Genomic DNA, 16,227 nt, shown 5'->3' with positions numbered 1-16,227 from the left:
CCTTGTGGATAGTTTGAAATACCCTTCAACTAAAACAAGGGTATTTTTCCCTCAAATATAACTGCAGTACACACCCATATGGCACTCTGTACAGCATGAACACTTCTTCATTTAAAGCGCAGTGAATAAAAACCGAAAAGTAATCTTGTCTAAAATGGTTCTGCCTTTTCAATTAATATTTTAAAAAAATATGGTAATGAACGTAATTGCTATGATGCCTCCTACATGCACCTCATTACCATTACGAGTGAGTACCTCGGACACGTAATCTTTGCAAGATCCACCAACCCCACTGGATGAGAGGTGCAAGTTTCTCTTGTAGATATTGTGTATATTGTGTATTCTCTATGCCTACCTTTAATGTTTTGTAGTGTCTTTGCCTGGGTGGTGGGTTATTGTGCAAAAAGGCAGCTCATGAACATGTGTTGAATAGGACCTTTAATAAATACATAATTAATGCAAAAACACCAATGCGTATCTTAATTATTTGATATATGTGTAGAACACCAATATCCTGCTTCTACAAATAGTTACGTATCGCTGTGAACATGTGTGTTATTTGAACTTTGTTTTTTAAAACCATTAGGTCAGATAAATATAATAATAGTCATCAAAGTAGTGTGCTTCAAATATTAATTTGACTCCCAAGATGGACATTGTGAGATGCCCTTTTTCTGAAATACGTCTCTTTAAGATGTGGTGGTTGAATGATACAATTTTTTATATTTGTGTTCGCAATCATTTATTTAGCTTATAAATGTCATTGTAACACGTGTGCCATGACATTTGCCATAGAGGGATGGAGACGAGGACTGTTGTATTAATGATCATGATTCTAACATTTCAAAGGTTTGCATTTACTGTAGTTAATAATTATAAGATCGTAAAATAATAGTTGAGTCATAGTGGTGTTATTAAACAAGAGTGGTTATCCTCAGGATGGAATGGTCCTCTTCATAGGAATGTGGAATTTCCAACAACGGCTCGGGACCAACAGAGACGGACTGCTAAAAACGCCTAAACGTAGTGCACCACACATTTTAAAACGTTATTTTAGACGATTTCAGATTTGCACTGAACACTATGTAATAATAAGCATACTATTTTTACCACGTTTGATTTGTGCCAAATGTGTATGTTGAAACTGGTCCCCATTAATTGTTATATTGATCAATGATTGAATTACTTAAAAAAATCGCGCTCCATTGCGTGATCACTCCGATTAGCACGGCTGGCTACGTACGGTGCGAAAGAAGTCCAACAGACGTGTATGTACATACAATAAAACACTGAACATCCCATCATCCCACTGGTCAACAACGCCGCCAACCCCCCCCCCCCCACTTGCACCACCACCATCATCGCCACCTCAGTCCACGCCTTCTCCCCCACCCACCCCCACTGGTAATGCCCCATGCCGTGATAGAGCCCTAATAATCGGAGCCACGTCGTGCCCGTGGCGGATTAACAACAGCAGAGCTGCTCGGATAAGGTCAAACGGGCTGGGTTGGTGCTGCTGCTGCTGCTGCCAACATCACCACATGCGCGCCGAACAGAGGGAGCGCCGTCAGTGAGTCCACAAGGTGTTGCTGCTTGCTTGCACCTGCCCACTGGTGGTGTGTCGCAGGTGTAGTAACCGGCACGGAGAGTGAAGCAACGTGCGCGTGTGTGAGATTCATGTATGGAAGTATGTACTGTGCATCATTGTGTGTGTGTTTAGTATACTTGTGCCCGTGTGTATTTGTGTAACACCCGTGTATATGTTTATCCAATACACACGTTGTTACGGTATATGCATGTATGGTATTAATCTGTGTTTTATGCACACCGTTAACAATGACATCCTATATGTATTGTTCTGCATGAAGTATATCAGTATATACAAGGTTTTTATATTTCTAGTGCGCGGATGCATACGTTTTGTGTAGATGTTGATATTACATGTGCGTTTACAAGTACGTTACTCGGTGTATGTAACTATATTGCATATATGTATACTGTGTGTGTGTTTTTTTTGGTGTCGTTGTCTTTGCGTATATCCTGTAAATGTGTTGTTTGTGTGACCGTGTGTAAAGCCTCTTCGTGTTGGGGAGCGGTGGCGCAGTGGTTTGCGCACTGAGCTACAAACCCTCCCGTCCACACTGAGTCCGATTTCCGCTCACGGGGCCTCCTCCCCTAGGTCGATTCGGCCTCAAATGAGTACCCGGTGCGATGGTGTAAGCATCGCCACTGGGGAGACAAAGGCGGTCGGGCGTGGTGCTGGCCCACCCAACCCCCTCATCGGTGTGCCGCGCGCCAACCCTCACTTATTAGGTGCTCGCTAACAGCACTTGCCCCAACAGTCTGTTACAGGCTACACGGGGGGCCTTTGTCTCTGTGGCTGTGTGCACATCGTCTCTGTGTGACTGCGCGTGTGTGTTGTGTGGAGTCTGCGTGATGTTGCGCAGGGAAGATGTGCAGAGTACCGCTCATCCGCTTGCTCGGCTGATGATTACATTCGCTCTGAATTCATCGACAGTATTCGCAAGTGTGTACGTAGTGAGTGAACCTGTCTGTGTGTGTGTGTGAGTATTTTATCTGCGTCTGTGTCTGAAGCTCTGTCTCTTGTGTCTTCTCTCGCATCGCGAACATTGTGAAATTAGAACGCGACGTGTTAAAGATACCCTGCCATCTGCTCGGATGACTCGAATGTGTAAGGGATTACAACAGCAGTAGCAGCAGCAGCAGAAACACAAAGGCTTGCAAGGATAGCTCACCCTGATCCCCGAGGAGGAGGAGGAGCAGCGTGCATGCATCTATCTGCAGGCTGTGCAGCTGTGAACTGCAGGTGAGCAATTTTGTGGTCTGCCTCGGGATGTCTGTGTGTGCGCCAGGCGAATGTGTGTTTGTGTGATCTGAGTAGTTTGTGAAATGAGAGTGTGTGTGTGCATGGTTAGTGTGTACTCTGACAGATGGCCGTGTGTGCTTTGGGGGGTAATTGTGTGTTTAGACAGGTGAGTAATAAGTGTTTCACCAAATGAGTGTGTGATGTGCGAGGCGAGTGCTTGTGTGGTCAAACAGGTGTGTGTGTGTGAGTGGTTTTATAGGTGATGGGGATGTATGATCTGACAAGTGATTGTGTGGTTCGACAGAAAAAATTAAGCTTTGCTCTAAAAGGTGAATGTGTGTGTGTGTTACAGTTGAATGCGTATGTGCGTGCAGATAGGTGTGTATGTATGTTGTCTTGATATGTGTGTTTGTGCGATGTGACACGTGAGCGAGTGTGGTCAGACAGGTGAGTGTGTCTTATTGGTCTGATAAGTGAGCACCGTGTATTCTGTGAACTGATAGGTTAGGCTGTATGGAGGCTGGCAGCTGTTCAAGACACCGTGTGAATGAGCATATAAGTCATCAGCTGAAACAGGCAAAAGCAAGCCACGAACACCCACCTGTTGCTTTGGTGCATGTTTTGCCCTCTATAGTATTTATAGAAACTAAATTGGGTCCAGTTGAATGAGGTCCCCGGCCAACGTAGACAGATAATTGGGGTTGGGAAGGTGTAAAATAGCATTGACATGCGGTGGTGTAATTATCATTACTTGGTCTCACATAATTGCCAAAATACTGTTCACATATTTACATAGTAGTATTGAAGATGTGTTACATGGTAGCTATGTTTTTTTACCGTATTATGTTCACGTAATGGTTAAAGTGAAATGATCTCCACGTTAAGATGAGCACGGGGCAGTGGTTATCTCCATTGAGAGTTCTTAGCCAGTGGGAATTAAACAAAAATCCACATTAATATGGCAGCCATCATTCTCTCCATCGGACAAGCACAGATCCATATGCTGGACTGGAGTATCTTACGCATTCTACCTCTAAAATCCTACAGTCTAAATATTACTTCGTCATATAAAGGGCACAATTTGTATAGACCAGCATGGCTATAAATGAAGACTGGCATGTTATGCATTGCACCGTATTGCCAAACTCGCATTCGACCAATTTTGCATTAGTCTTTGTCAAAACCTGTTGAAGTCCAGAAAGCAGTTGTCCTTTTGAAAACATCATTGATCATTGTTGTGTGTTTAGGCACAGTCGATAAGTCACCGTGCAAAGAAGGCGAGCTGACAGCTTTCAGTCTTATTATAAAATATCACAACATTCAAGCTAAATTCACACCGTTAATAATTTACAGCATCACGCAATAGGATTTAGATTATACAGAATAGGTGATGTGTTGGTACGTCGTTATTTTTGTGAATTACTTATTGATTGGTTAATTACTGTAATTGATCACCAGCGGTCAATGCAACTCGTTGCGAACCAAGTGAGAATCGGCTTAAGAGTCGAAACTCTCCAAGCTAGTACGACTGGGGTTCTCTTAACGCGATGTCGGCGATTTTGCATATCAGTAAATAATGCATAATTGCTTAAGTTGAATGGCACTTACACGTCATAAACAACTAATAATTACATCTAAATGTACACAATTAGTATATTTACGATTTAATCCCACAGCAAATCGCTACGGCACTGTAATCTCAGCCTTCATCCGCCACCAGCCATAAAACGGTCTCCCTACTCATTCTTCTTTATATGGCTGATATTGATATAGAGCAACAACATTTAGGTGGTCGAGCCAGATAAATGCTTCAGGGGAAAATTAAGTGGCGTAATCGCTGTGACGATACCTCCATCCTTCATATTTGTGATTGGGCATTCAGTCGTTATTCGTTCCACGTTATGCTCTGGGTGACCACAATGATTGTCATGGGGTCCATCTCCTTTTGCAGCTCTGAGCCGGGGGCCCGTCTTGTAATAGAATGACTGCTGATTTTTATTCGTAGTCGCTTTAGTTTTATCTGGGAAAACGTCACCTTAACATTGGCGAATTCTGCCGAGGGTGTTAGCTTATTCCTTAGTAAGTGTTCTTGCGTATTGGAGGAAATCGGAGATCCCAGAGAAAACCCAGGCATGTGACGGAATACTGTTAAAAAATCAACACAGGTCAAAATCCTAGTTATTCTCCTGCCACATAATGATTACCTTGCAACCCTGCACATTTTAAAGGCTGAAGAAATTATGTAATCTGCACAATCCACAAAACTCACCTCCAAAGCAGTGGCTTACAGGCATGTACCCCAACACGTGCTGTCATTCAATTGCTTAGTGTGGATTACATGAAAGGAATGTGACGCAGATAATGAAATAATTTCGGTTAAGTCACACCCGCTTTAGCCTTCATCTACAAGCATTAGGCTGTGATAACAGTCCCTGGGATGAGCATGCATCTCAAATGGTCATTACACTTGCACGTGTATTTGTGTATCTATGTGCACGTAGGGAAGCGGTAGTGTAGCGATTATCGCGCTGCGCTATGAACCTGGTGACCTAGCGACCCACCCCTCGTGTGCTGTGCTGGCCTTCATAGGTGCTCGCTAACAGCACTTGCCCAAACAGTATGTTAAGGCTATACGGGGGATATTTTCCTTCGTCGTTTGTCTATGTGAACGTATGTGTGTGGTGGCGTCCCGAGTTTGACTCCCGCTCATGGACAATAACAGTGGCGAATTTTTGAACCGGTCCTGGGCCTTCTCTTCATCAACGTATTTGAACATAAGCAGTCGGGGGCCAGGCGTGGCGTTTTCAAGTTTCAAGTTTCATTTATTTGGTATAGCCCTGTGAGCCATGCGGCTCTTAAGTCGGGTGCAACCGCAACAAACAAAATATGAACGCAACAGAAACATCCTGGATAAACCAGCAAATCTTCCACAAAAAAAACCGCTGTGTGCAAAAATACCATACCACCCCCTCGTGCTGTGCCAGCCTTTGTAGCTTCTCACTAACAGCATGTGGTTGCTAAAGGCGACACAGGAGATATTTGTACGTGTCTGTGTATTTGTGTTGGTATATATTTGTACTGTGTGTGTGCCAATTTGCATACCCTATAATCATCAGCTTTTGCATAGGAGGAGGCCATGCTGTTTAATGTGAGATTGCTTGCTAAGGTTTAATCCGCATCTACATAAAACCAATGAGCATTGATTTACAACAGATGTGCAGCGTGGGTGTAGATAAATGCATGGAAGTTGCTTGTGATTATAATGGTTAAGAGTATTATTACTGTGTTCTGTATTGACTCGTAATTATGTCAATATCTAGTTTTAGGCCAGATTAATCTTAAGTTGTTGACATTTTTAAAAATTTAAATCCAGATTGCGGGTTGTCAGCCTATCCTCCGTTGTTTACAAAGATTGTTTTTTTGAGAGGCTAGTACACTCCATGGAAATGTGGAATTTCCACCATTGGCTTGGTGCCACCAATGGTTATAACCGCTGTCCTACATTTTTTGGCAATAAGAAACCCAAAAAATATACATTTTAAAAGGAGTCAAATAGTTCAGGCTAAGAATACTCGACTCATTTTGTTGTAATAATAGGTTATCTTGGCAGATGACCAATAAGATTGCTGGAGTGTAGAGAAAGCCTCATTTGAAAGGAGGTTTATATAGTTACAAATATAAGTAGATTGTAACCTGGAGATTTAAAGGAGTTGGTTTCAAATATGCACAAGGGCTGTGAATATGTAATAGCCCGTCCATAAATGACGTCACGCACCTAGGGGGGAGGGGGGGTCTGACATTTGTGACGATGTGTGACGAAGGGGGGGGGAGATGAGAAATGTGACGTCACGTAAAAATGCGCCACTTTAAATAAATATAGACAACACGTTCTACTTAATTAAATAGACTTTTGAATAAATGTTTTCTCCTACAACATCAGAGTGCAGCACCACATTAGATACGCACTACAATGACAATAGTTTAAACCGATTTGAAGTACGTTTTATTTTTGGAGGGGGGGGGGGGGGGCAGAGCTTTGTGACGTCATATTTGAGGGGGGTCTGACTTTTTGTGACGCCGTGTGACGATGGGGGGGGGGGGGTCAAAAATCGTCAAAAATCACGTGACGTCATTTATGGACGGCCACTAATCACTATAAATGTGCACAAAGTTTATCAATGAAATGCAAAGTGGGAGTTTGATAAACTTACCTGCATTATAGTAAATGCTGTGACGAAAGTGTGTGTGTTGAGGTCTTGAGTTGTGATGATGAACTATACTTACGTAATATCCAAATTAGATCACACTGTTCACTCCCGATCGGCAGTGAAGTCAAGGTGACAACTTGTTCCAGGCTATGTGCAAGTTTAGGCAATGCAGATGATAAAGGCTCAAGTATTATCATTCAAAATCTTTTTAACTGGTTGATAACGTCCCCAACCATTTGAAAATAACCATCTGAGGACCCAATCAAAACCATCACCTTGCCATACATAGCAGGGGTCACTAAAAATATTTCCAAAATCATGCGCAAACACAAGAATCAGGTTCGATTTAACACAATGCATAACATTTGTGATCTGATCCCATCTGTGAAGGATGTGATCCCCGGCGTCTACAAACTAAGCTGTGTCTGCGGCAGTAGTTACATTCGGGAAATGAAGCGACATGTCTCGGACAGTGTTCGTGAACACAAGGCAGATCTGAAACACGGTAGGACCAATACCTCGGCCGTGGCTGATCATTGTTTTAATGCGGTGGGCTCACACGAAATTGATTTCTCTTAGACGAAGGTACTTTGCAAGCCCACTGGCTATCAACAAAGATTCGTTCATGAAGCCATCCATATATATAGACACAGACACAATTTCAACCGAGAAGATGGGTACAAACTGAGCAATCATTGAAAGAATGTTATCAACCAGTTTAAGCCATAATGGGCTATGATGTTCCCATCGTACCACCTTCCGATGTTGTTGTGCTTTACTCCCATTTAAAACTTGCGCTTTCACAGGGTTCACACTAGCACAGCCGCCGACCCATTGGTTGTGGCTCTGTGATCTACCATTAACATGCTAATATCTCATTAACATGCTAATTTTCACCTGGCAGCCCTTTGATTGGTGGAATACCAACCACCATCGGGTTGGCTGCCCACTATTTACATTATCATTGGCTGCTGACATTTGGGCTACGCCCATTTCAAACCCTTATAAACAGTTTGCCTTGGAAGCTAACCCCCTTTTCCTGAAGACGACCGCTTGTGTTGCAATCGAAACTTCGTCATTTTTTGTTATTTTCTTTGAACCTATCTACGTGACTTTACCGAAAGACCCAAGAATATGTTTAAAGAAATCTCCAGCCAAGCAGATTTATGATGTTTGGACTTGATGGCACCAAAGTCATCTCCATCATCACCCCACTACCAACAGCCCTCACCCCTGTTGTTATTGTTGTGAGCCATTTTTACAATCTCATCCCCAATTGGCTAAATCTTTGGAACTGAAAAACTCTTGCCTGGTCTCCAAGATGCTTCAGTTAAGACTCCTAGCCCATCCTGACCTCTGACCTCATATACCACCATAACACAATACACATCCCTGTTCTTTACCGATCTCCATTTCCCATGGGGCGCAAGGTATTCACAGTCCACTACACATGCCTGCATGCCACTTATCGTTTCCACTTGAAGAAACTTAACAGGAATTTAAATAACGTATGCATTTATCTAAAATAGCCCAGTGACAATGACAAAAGTGTGATTCTGTGCTAAGTTGCACAGCTAAACAGGAAATGTTAAGGTAGTTTACTAGAAAATGTTATTTGTCACCTTACATCGTTGGTGTAACATTGACTTAACAGCAGTGCATTTCATCTCGGGCTTTAGCACAGAGTGAATGGACTCTATAGCACAGTTTTGTTACCTCGTCTTATCCATCAATACCTTGATGCTGATGATTTTAATCCTCAACATCTTCATGATCTGTCGTTATCATCACCCACACACATGAACTCCTGAATGGTCTGGTGAGAGCCCATTGAGAGAAAAGAAGTATAATTTTCAGTCGAGGCCCGGGATGCAAAGCAATTAATGTTTGGTAAAACAATGCAGAAAACAACTAATGCAATACCACAGTATATAATGGAACTAGCTTTACTACCCGGCTTCGCCCAAGACTTGGATTTTTTTCTTGGATTAATACATGGCCTACGCGGAGGGTGGGGGAGGATGTGTGACGTCAGCAGGCACACTGCGTAACGCTGCCGCATGCGGGTGACATCACAGATGTGACGTCACCGCTCACTTGCCGTGCAAAATATTACATGCATTATTGCGCCCCCTTCCCCCCCCAAAATATAAAAGTATCTTTTTATACTTTTTGCATTATGTACAGTCTGGAAGCTACCCACATGCCAAATTTCAAGTTTGCTGCAGGAAGTATGCTAAACATTTCGAACAGACGCACATATTCACAAATGTCCATTTTATATAGAGATATGTTATAAACAAAATAAATGGAGTACAAATAACAACAAAAGCCACAATGTCATTATTTATTTGTGCACATTAAGCATAAGTACATTATGAGACCTCCTTTGTCAGTAGCAAGATATAGTAATAGGTTTTTACCCTTTTATCTGGCAACAAAACTGACACCTTTATACAAGGGATCGTGTTTGCAATAACCACAACACTTGCAGTCAAAATGCAAAAGGCGCCTTTTGGCGTCATCTGGTCCACCACCATGTGAGACTAGGCTCTAAGAAAAGCTGTCTCGGGTGTGGACCAATCAATTTCAAGGACAGTGCATATCATTATCAGAGTTGCCTCTTTTTGTTTACATTTTGACTGCAAGTGTTGTGATTATTGCAAACATGATCCCTTGTATAAAGGTGTCAGTTTTGTTGCCAGATAAAAGGGTAAAAACCTATTACTATTAAGCATAAGTGTTGGAAGGGTATTGCATTATATAGAAGTTGGGTGTGATATAAGACAAACAACTAAATGTGGCATGGTTATGGATCATCCAGTACATGGGCAACCAACCTGCCAGGTAATAAAGTGTCTGTAACGGGGCAGTACAACAAGTAGGATTTTGGAAAGCGCACAACTTTATCTATCTGTGATGAACGCTGCACTTTCCGTCGTTTTCATGCAGGGGGCGCTTCAAACCTACACGCCCCCTGCATGAATGACGGAGGCGCAGGGACAGACGTTCGATTACGTTGGAATCGATCTGCAGACGGCGGTCTTCTCGCACGGCCAGCAGCTCTGTGTCGCCTGATCTCGATCCCGCAATCCCAAACAGGTGAAAGTCCGCATCGAACCGAACCCCCAGCAAGGCCATCTACTTAACGACGAGAGAAAATTCACACGGAATGTCGTTTTCAATTAAGTCTTCCAGATGTAAAATGATCTAAGCTTTTAATGAAGAAATACAATTATCTAATTCAAAACATAATACAATTCAAAGATGTTTCATTTTAAAACTTCAAAACGGAGCATCAGGTGCGTGCGTGAATGCGTCGTTCGTGCGCAATTTTTTCGTGAATTTCCTGGCCGAAGGCCATAAATAGTTGTGAGGGGCGCCATAGACGCCCCTGAACAACCCCTAGTCTCCTTATATGGGTGGATGTTGTCTGTGTATGCTGTGTCTCTTCACACATACACATATACTAAAAAGAGCAATTGACCAAACATCGCAAAAAAGGCCACTTATGAAAAGTAAATAACTAATTACTGTGTGGTAATCATAATATGACCACATATTGTCCATTTCAATAAACTTCAGTACCAGATCTACCTTCAAACGATGAAAATTACTCTTAGTCCAGCAAGCAGTTTGATAAACCATTCGGCTACCCGAAATATTTATAATGCAATTATAATGTAAATGTAACCTTTAAAATAGCCTCAAATATCTTTACGTCAGACGAGTGCACAATCGGTGAAAAGTTATATCACGAATAGCACTCTTCCATGAATGGAATCGTTATTACGAGGCACAGTTGAATCGTTTTACAGATATTTTAACAGTGCTGTGATCAATATTTATTTGAAAGGTCAACTGCAAAAAAAAAAATCTTGTTTTCAGATGTCAAAAAATAAATATGCCCAGCATATTCTGATGGCCAATTAAAATGGGGTTTTTCCCCATGCTTGATTACTACATAAGGTCATGTGCGCATACACAATGCGCAAGTAATATGCCCATTTTCTGGCAGGCATTGTATGGCCGTATACTTGTGTAATAATCCTTCAGGAGACGGCTTCGGAATCGGTCCTTTTATTCCACTCCACAATACACTTTGCTCACTCACTCTCCGTTGCTGGCAGACAACGGAGAGAGGACAGACCACGCACTAAGTCCCCACCGCGCACGTGGCAACCCCGGCCCCCGTCCGCGCGTGACCCTGCTCTTGTCAGTTCCAGTCTGCTCTCGATCGTTCTCCCTCACTCGCTCTTAATACCTTCGTCACGTGGTTCCCCCAGCCAATCGTTCATGGACAGCTTCGACCATCCTCGATGGTTCCCTGTCAATCCCGGGACCATGCCCCTCATCCGGCTCCCCATTAGCTGGGGCCCCGAATGGCTAGGCCAATCACTCCTGATGACCTGTCGTGATGACGCATGGGCCATGGTCCCTATCTCAACCCTTATTGGCTACAAGCAGGACCGGCAAGCCAATCCCCACGTGAACCCTCTATGGCTGTTATTACACTTGCATATGCTGGTCGACTTATTGACACGCCCGCTTGAATCGCGTATTCATATTGGAGACACGCACACGCATATCTTGGGTGTGGTGGTGATTTGGAAGCGAGGACTATGGATCCAGCGCATAGATTATGTGTGAGGTGTCCATTTGCTAGACGGCGAGGTAATGCCTGAAGTGAGAAGTAGAGCAATTAGGTTACCCTGCAATCTGCAGCATTTTGGGTGTTCTCTCAAATGTTTGGGAATTCTCCAGGCACTCACATTGCCTCCCACAAACATGAAAGAAGAACTGACCAAGCACACCAGAAGGGCACTCTTGAAAATGAGTCTTGAAACGCAATGTGGCTCTCTAGGGTTAAAAGTAAAAATTATCTCACTGGCCAATGAGTTCATCTCTGTATGTGGCCCTAAGCCAGTGGTGGAAATTACAAATTCTTGTGGCAGCGCTACGCTATCCATAGTACTGTTGACTTCCTACAAAGTGGGGCTCATTTTATTGACCCTGAAGGGATGACGGGCTGAGTTGACCACAGACCACGATTTGAACATGCAACATTTTGATCGAATTTAACCACAGTTGCCCCCAAACTGGATGAACCAATAAATTCGTATTGTTCATAACCAATACATTACTGTATTATATTTTGATGTTGATGGATGTTATCATTGTTTAAGATCATTGAAGTACAAACAATTTCATATAATCCTATTATTTTCATATATTTCACAAATGGTTCCTTGATAGAGTCAAACATATTTATCACAAAAAGCTATATTCTCTGGAAAGTTTATTATTATTATCTCAGCTCAAAGGTGCTCATTATCAATATTTTCGAGTGGTAATTGTGCAGTGACAGTTTTGGACCAGTTTTGTGTTATCAACTCTCATCGGCAAACTATTGTCTGGTACGCAATTGCCAAAGTATTAAATGTTAATGTGATTCAACATTTTTTTTCAAGGAAAACCTCACTGGGTCTCAGAATCAATTATTTTCAACGTGGTAGGAGCCCCCGAGAATCTGGAGCTAACCCATGTCTAAGAGTAGATAACACTCACAACACACACAGTTGGATAAGGAACCCACTTGCTGTACTGCCATCTTACCACCTCACAGCTTGGAAGGTGGAGTGTCTCACAGCACATGGTGTTCTACGTGTGATCCATCAACCCTGCCTCCAAACCCCCAGATTGCAGGCATGCACCACCCATTCAACTGATATGATACATTGATGAATGATGTCAAGAGACAACAAGAACACATGAGCGCCCCCCTTGAAAACGCCAGTTCGCACCGAATATTATTTCTTTTCAGCCAGTGTATTTGCCCTCTTTGGATTTCCGTTGGATATGAATGATCAGGATCCTGTAATTAAAATATGCTATGCTGTAGATTACTGGACTTGCAGTCAGAGGTCAACCAAGAACATCACCCGTTTGGGGTTGATAAAATTAGTGTTACTCTCTGATAAGTCCACGTTAGTTGGACTGGTCCCAGCCATAGAAATATGGAATTTTCACCAATATCTCGGGACCCCTTTGAACATGAATAAACTTTGTATATTATCGTTAAATATACACACAATATAATATGTGCTATATAACTTTTATGAGTTACACCACAAACTATAAAATGCATAATATGATTAAAGCTACGTGTGAAATGTATTCCTTATTGTTATTAAGAACAACCTTCTGTCTCATTGTAGCTACGTACTTTAATCAAAATAATATTACTCTGTTCTTGCATGGTCAACAAGTACCATAAAATATGTACATGGAGATAAATTCTCAATAATGATTGGCAATTGAAATGTCTCACTGAATTAATACTTAGGAACACAATTGGCTTTACCGATTGCTAATCAGATATTGGCACATCCTGATAAGTCACTAAGTTAAAATCCGTTGATTGCAGACTAAATGAAATGCTTGTACATTCGCACCATTTTTCTATATTTTTATACTTGTTTACACAGGAAAGCTTTACTGAGTCACAAGGCTCTTTTTCAGGAGGGTCCTGCCAAGTATTTTACGGTAGGGGGTGATGTTGCGATGTGCAATCCCAATAGCAGATAATTTTTGAGCATTTGGTACATTTTACCAATTCCAGTTACATTTTATTTTGCTGTGGGAAGAAACCGGAGAACCTGAAAGAAACGCATGCAGAATAGGGTGAAAACATACAATCTTCACGCAAAAAGGTGCCCCAGTCGGAAATCAAATCCAGTGCCTTCTTGCTGTGAGGCACATGTGTTACGACTGCGTCACCCTGTTAATTTTTGGGTGTTTTTCCTGTATATAGTTCTGTTTATTTCCACAATTTATAATCCGAACATTCTGCCTCTTTTTTACCAGCCAGATGAAACTAATGCGATAGTTGGTCATAAATGATTGGTGGTTCATACTGTTGGATCAATAAATATTTTGAAAAAATCCTGCTACTGGTGCGAACTAAACTTAAATGTACAATCATCAAAGTGTGATTCATATTGATCCTGTAGTACAAAATGTATCCATAAATAAAATAAACGTTTAATTTACCAGATATTTAATTCATGTTCTGCTTTCCCATCATCCTGATTGAGAAGGACATTGACACTGATGATGTCCTGCTACGAAAATGCTAGAATGAAACAGAGGATTCTACTGTCTGCAATCATATACTCTGCCCTTAATAACAATAAAACTATTTACTGAGGAAAGCCTCACTAATTAGACGTAAACTTTTGTTCTAACGGATCCTGCTTGGGATATGCTTGGCAACATTCTATATGCATTTTTGGTATAATGGGAGAAAACTGAAGTGACCACAGGAAACCCGTGCATGGGAGGAGAATAGCAATTAAAATGTGTGGATCGGCAACCTACTCGCTGTGCTGCCTCCCACATGCACCACCGTGTTTGCCTGCAGGCATATATCGCTGATAAACGATTGCTCCATCTCAGACTACTCGTCCACCTTTAGGTAGCTTGATTATATGTGTGTGCCACTCCACCTACCACGCTAGTTGCCCTCTGGTAGCTTCCATATTCTAAAACTGGGAACCACTGATCAAGGTTTCCAGTGTAAGGGGTCTCCAAGCTAAGTATTTTACATAAGATCCATAAAATGCTAAGGGGTCCATGAAGGCAATGCAGTGATATTTAGATTGGTTACACAATCGTATGATTGCTCTGCTGGAATCAGCCTGTGCTAGAGTTGTAAATGTGAGCTGTTACTTTTTCGTACAGAACGATGCAACACTGATGACAATAATGGGGGGGGGGGGTGGGGGCAGAGCTATTGCTGGCAGCAGTGTGGCATCTTCACTCCAAAAGCCACCAGGAACCCCTCTGGTCTATATAGCACACTCTGGCAACTGCAGACGAGTGTCCACAGTCATTTCCCCTTCATCTTGCGAGCAGCCGTGGCAGCAGCATAGCTAGATTTGGCCGAATAAAGATCAATTGGCACTTTTATGATGGGCTTTCTGTGCAATCAACAGTGACTGAGCTGAGAGCCAGAAACCATCTAACTCATTACACGAGGGGTAAGCCCAGTGCCGTAACCCTGGATCACAGAGGTGCTGGCTCAGTTATCTGGTAAGGGCATGAGTCTTTTGGGCCACAGCTACCTCACAATGCGTCATGGTTTTACAACCTCTGCTTATAGTGTCAGTGTAATCTGATTTTTTCAAACACATCAAAAATTATTTAGTTGTTCGTTACGGATAGATGGTTGTTTCGTATTGTCAAATTTTGTTGTATTTTTAAAAAATTGTTTGCGATTATTGGATTTATCTATGTTCATACATCCCAGCCAGGTGGCTTTGTTGCAAAACGCTCAATAATCTTGTATCATATTCTTGGTTCTTTTGGTAAAGTCACGTAGAAGGGAAATAATAAAATAATAATATAAAACAATACAATTCTCACGACGTTTCGACTGCAACACAAGCAATCATCAGGTGTGAAATCCACAGCAATACAATTTGAAAAAACCGCCACTTTTTTCAAAATTTCTTGCCGTGGATTTCACACCTGATGATGATTGCTTGTGTTGCAGTCGAAACGTCGTGATAATTTTATTGTTTTATATTTTTATTATTTTATTCTTTCCCTTCTACGTGACTTTACCGAAAGAACCAATACTATGAATCCCTATAGTCACGAAAGCTTTAAATCAATATCTTGTATCAGTTTAGCCTCCTGGCGGTTTGATGAATTGTTCTTATTCAGGGTCATGATTTGCTTCAAGAAGTGACCATTTTTTGTATTTTTATTTTATTTGTTACGTCTCATGCTCAAATTTCGTGGCGTGATGTTATCTTCCGCACCTTGTATAAGGGAGGTTGCGGGTTTGATCCCAACCCTAACTTCTGTATATTTTCAGTTTGCATGTTCTCCCCGTGGTCGCATGGATTTTTTCTCTGGGTCCTCCAATTTTTCCCTCCACAATTAGAAAAAAGCACTTAAATTATTTGGCTGTTATACATTTTCACATGATAAACCACTTCATTGAGCTATCATTTTTGGTCAGGTCAATTCCTAAAAGTAACTAATAGCTTAGGGGGCTTTATCTGGTTAAATAAAACAAAAACTTTAGTGTTAGTATATTTATGTATTCATACATTTTTAGTGATTTGCTTACCTTTCCTATACTTTGCACGTATATCGTTTTTTTGTATTGTTTGTTGTAAC

At 41.8% G+C, this 16,227-nt stretch overlaps 1 protein-coding gene across 3 annotated transcripts in view; it reads left to right on the top strand.

Annotated features, from left to right (window-relative positions):
• Positions 1 to 1,472: 1,472 nt before the first annotated feature.
• Positions 1,473 to 16,227, top strand: part of LOC144932601 (leucine-rich repeat-containing protein 3-like) — a 31,852-nt gene continuing 17,097 nt past the window's right edge. The window contains exons 1-2 of one of the 3 annotated variants that reach the window (XM_078856964.1): positions 1,473 to 1,570; positions 2,643 to 2,827. The gene's annotated coding sequence lies outside the window, so the exon portion shown is untranslated. Of the gene's footprint in view, positions 1,628 to 2,642; positions 2,828 to 16,227 lie in introns of all 3 variants that reach the window. The other 2 variants (XM_078857053.1, XM_078856872.1) reach the window with 2 other exon arrangements.

Source organism: Lampetra fluviatilis, chromosome 1 (assembly GCF_964198595.1).
Source record: "Lampetra fluviatilis chromosome 1, kcLamFluv1.1, whole genome shotgun sequence".
NCBI classification, from domain to species: Eukaryota; Metazoa; Chordata; class Hyperoartia; order Petromyzontiformes; family Petromyzontidae; genus Lampetra; species Lampetra fluviatilis.
Note: the sequence above shows the minus strand (reverse complement) of the source record. Positions and strands in the feature narration are given on the sequence as shown.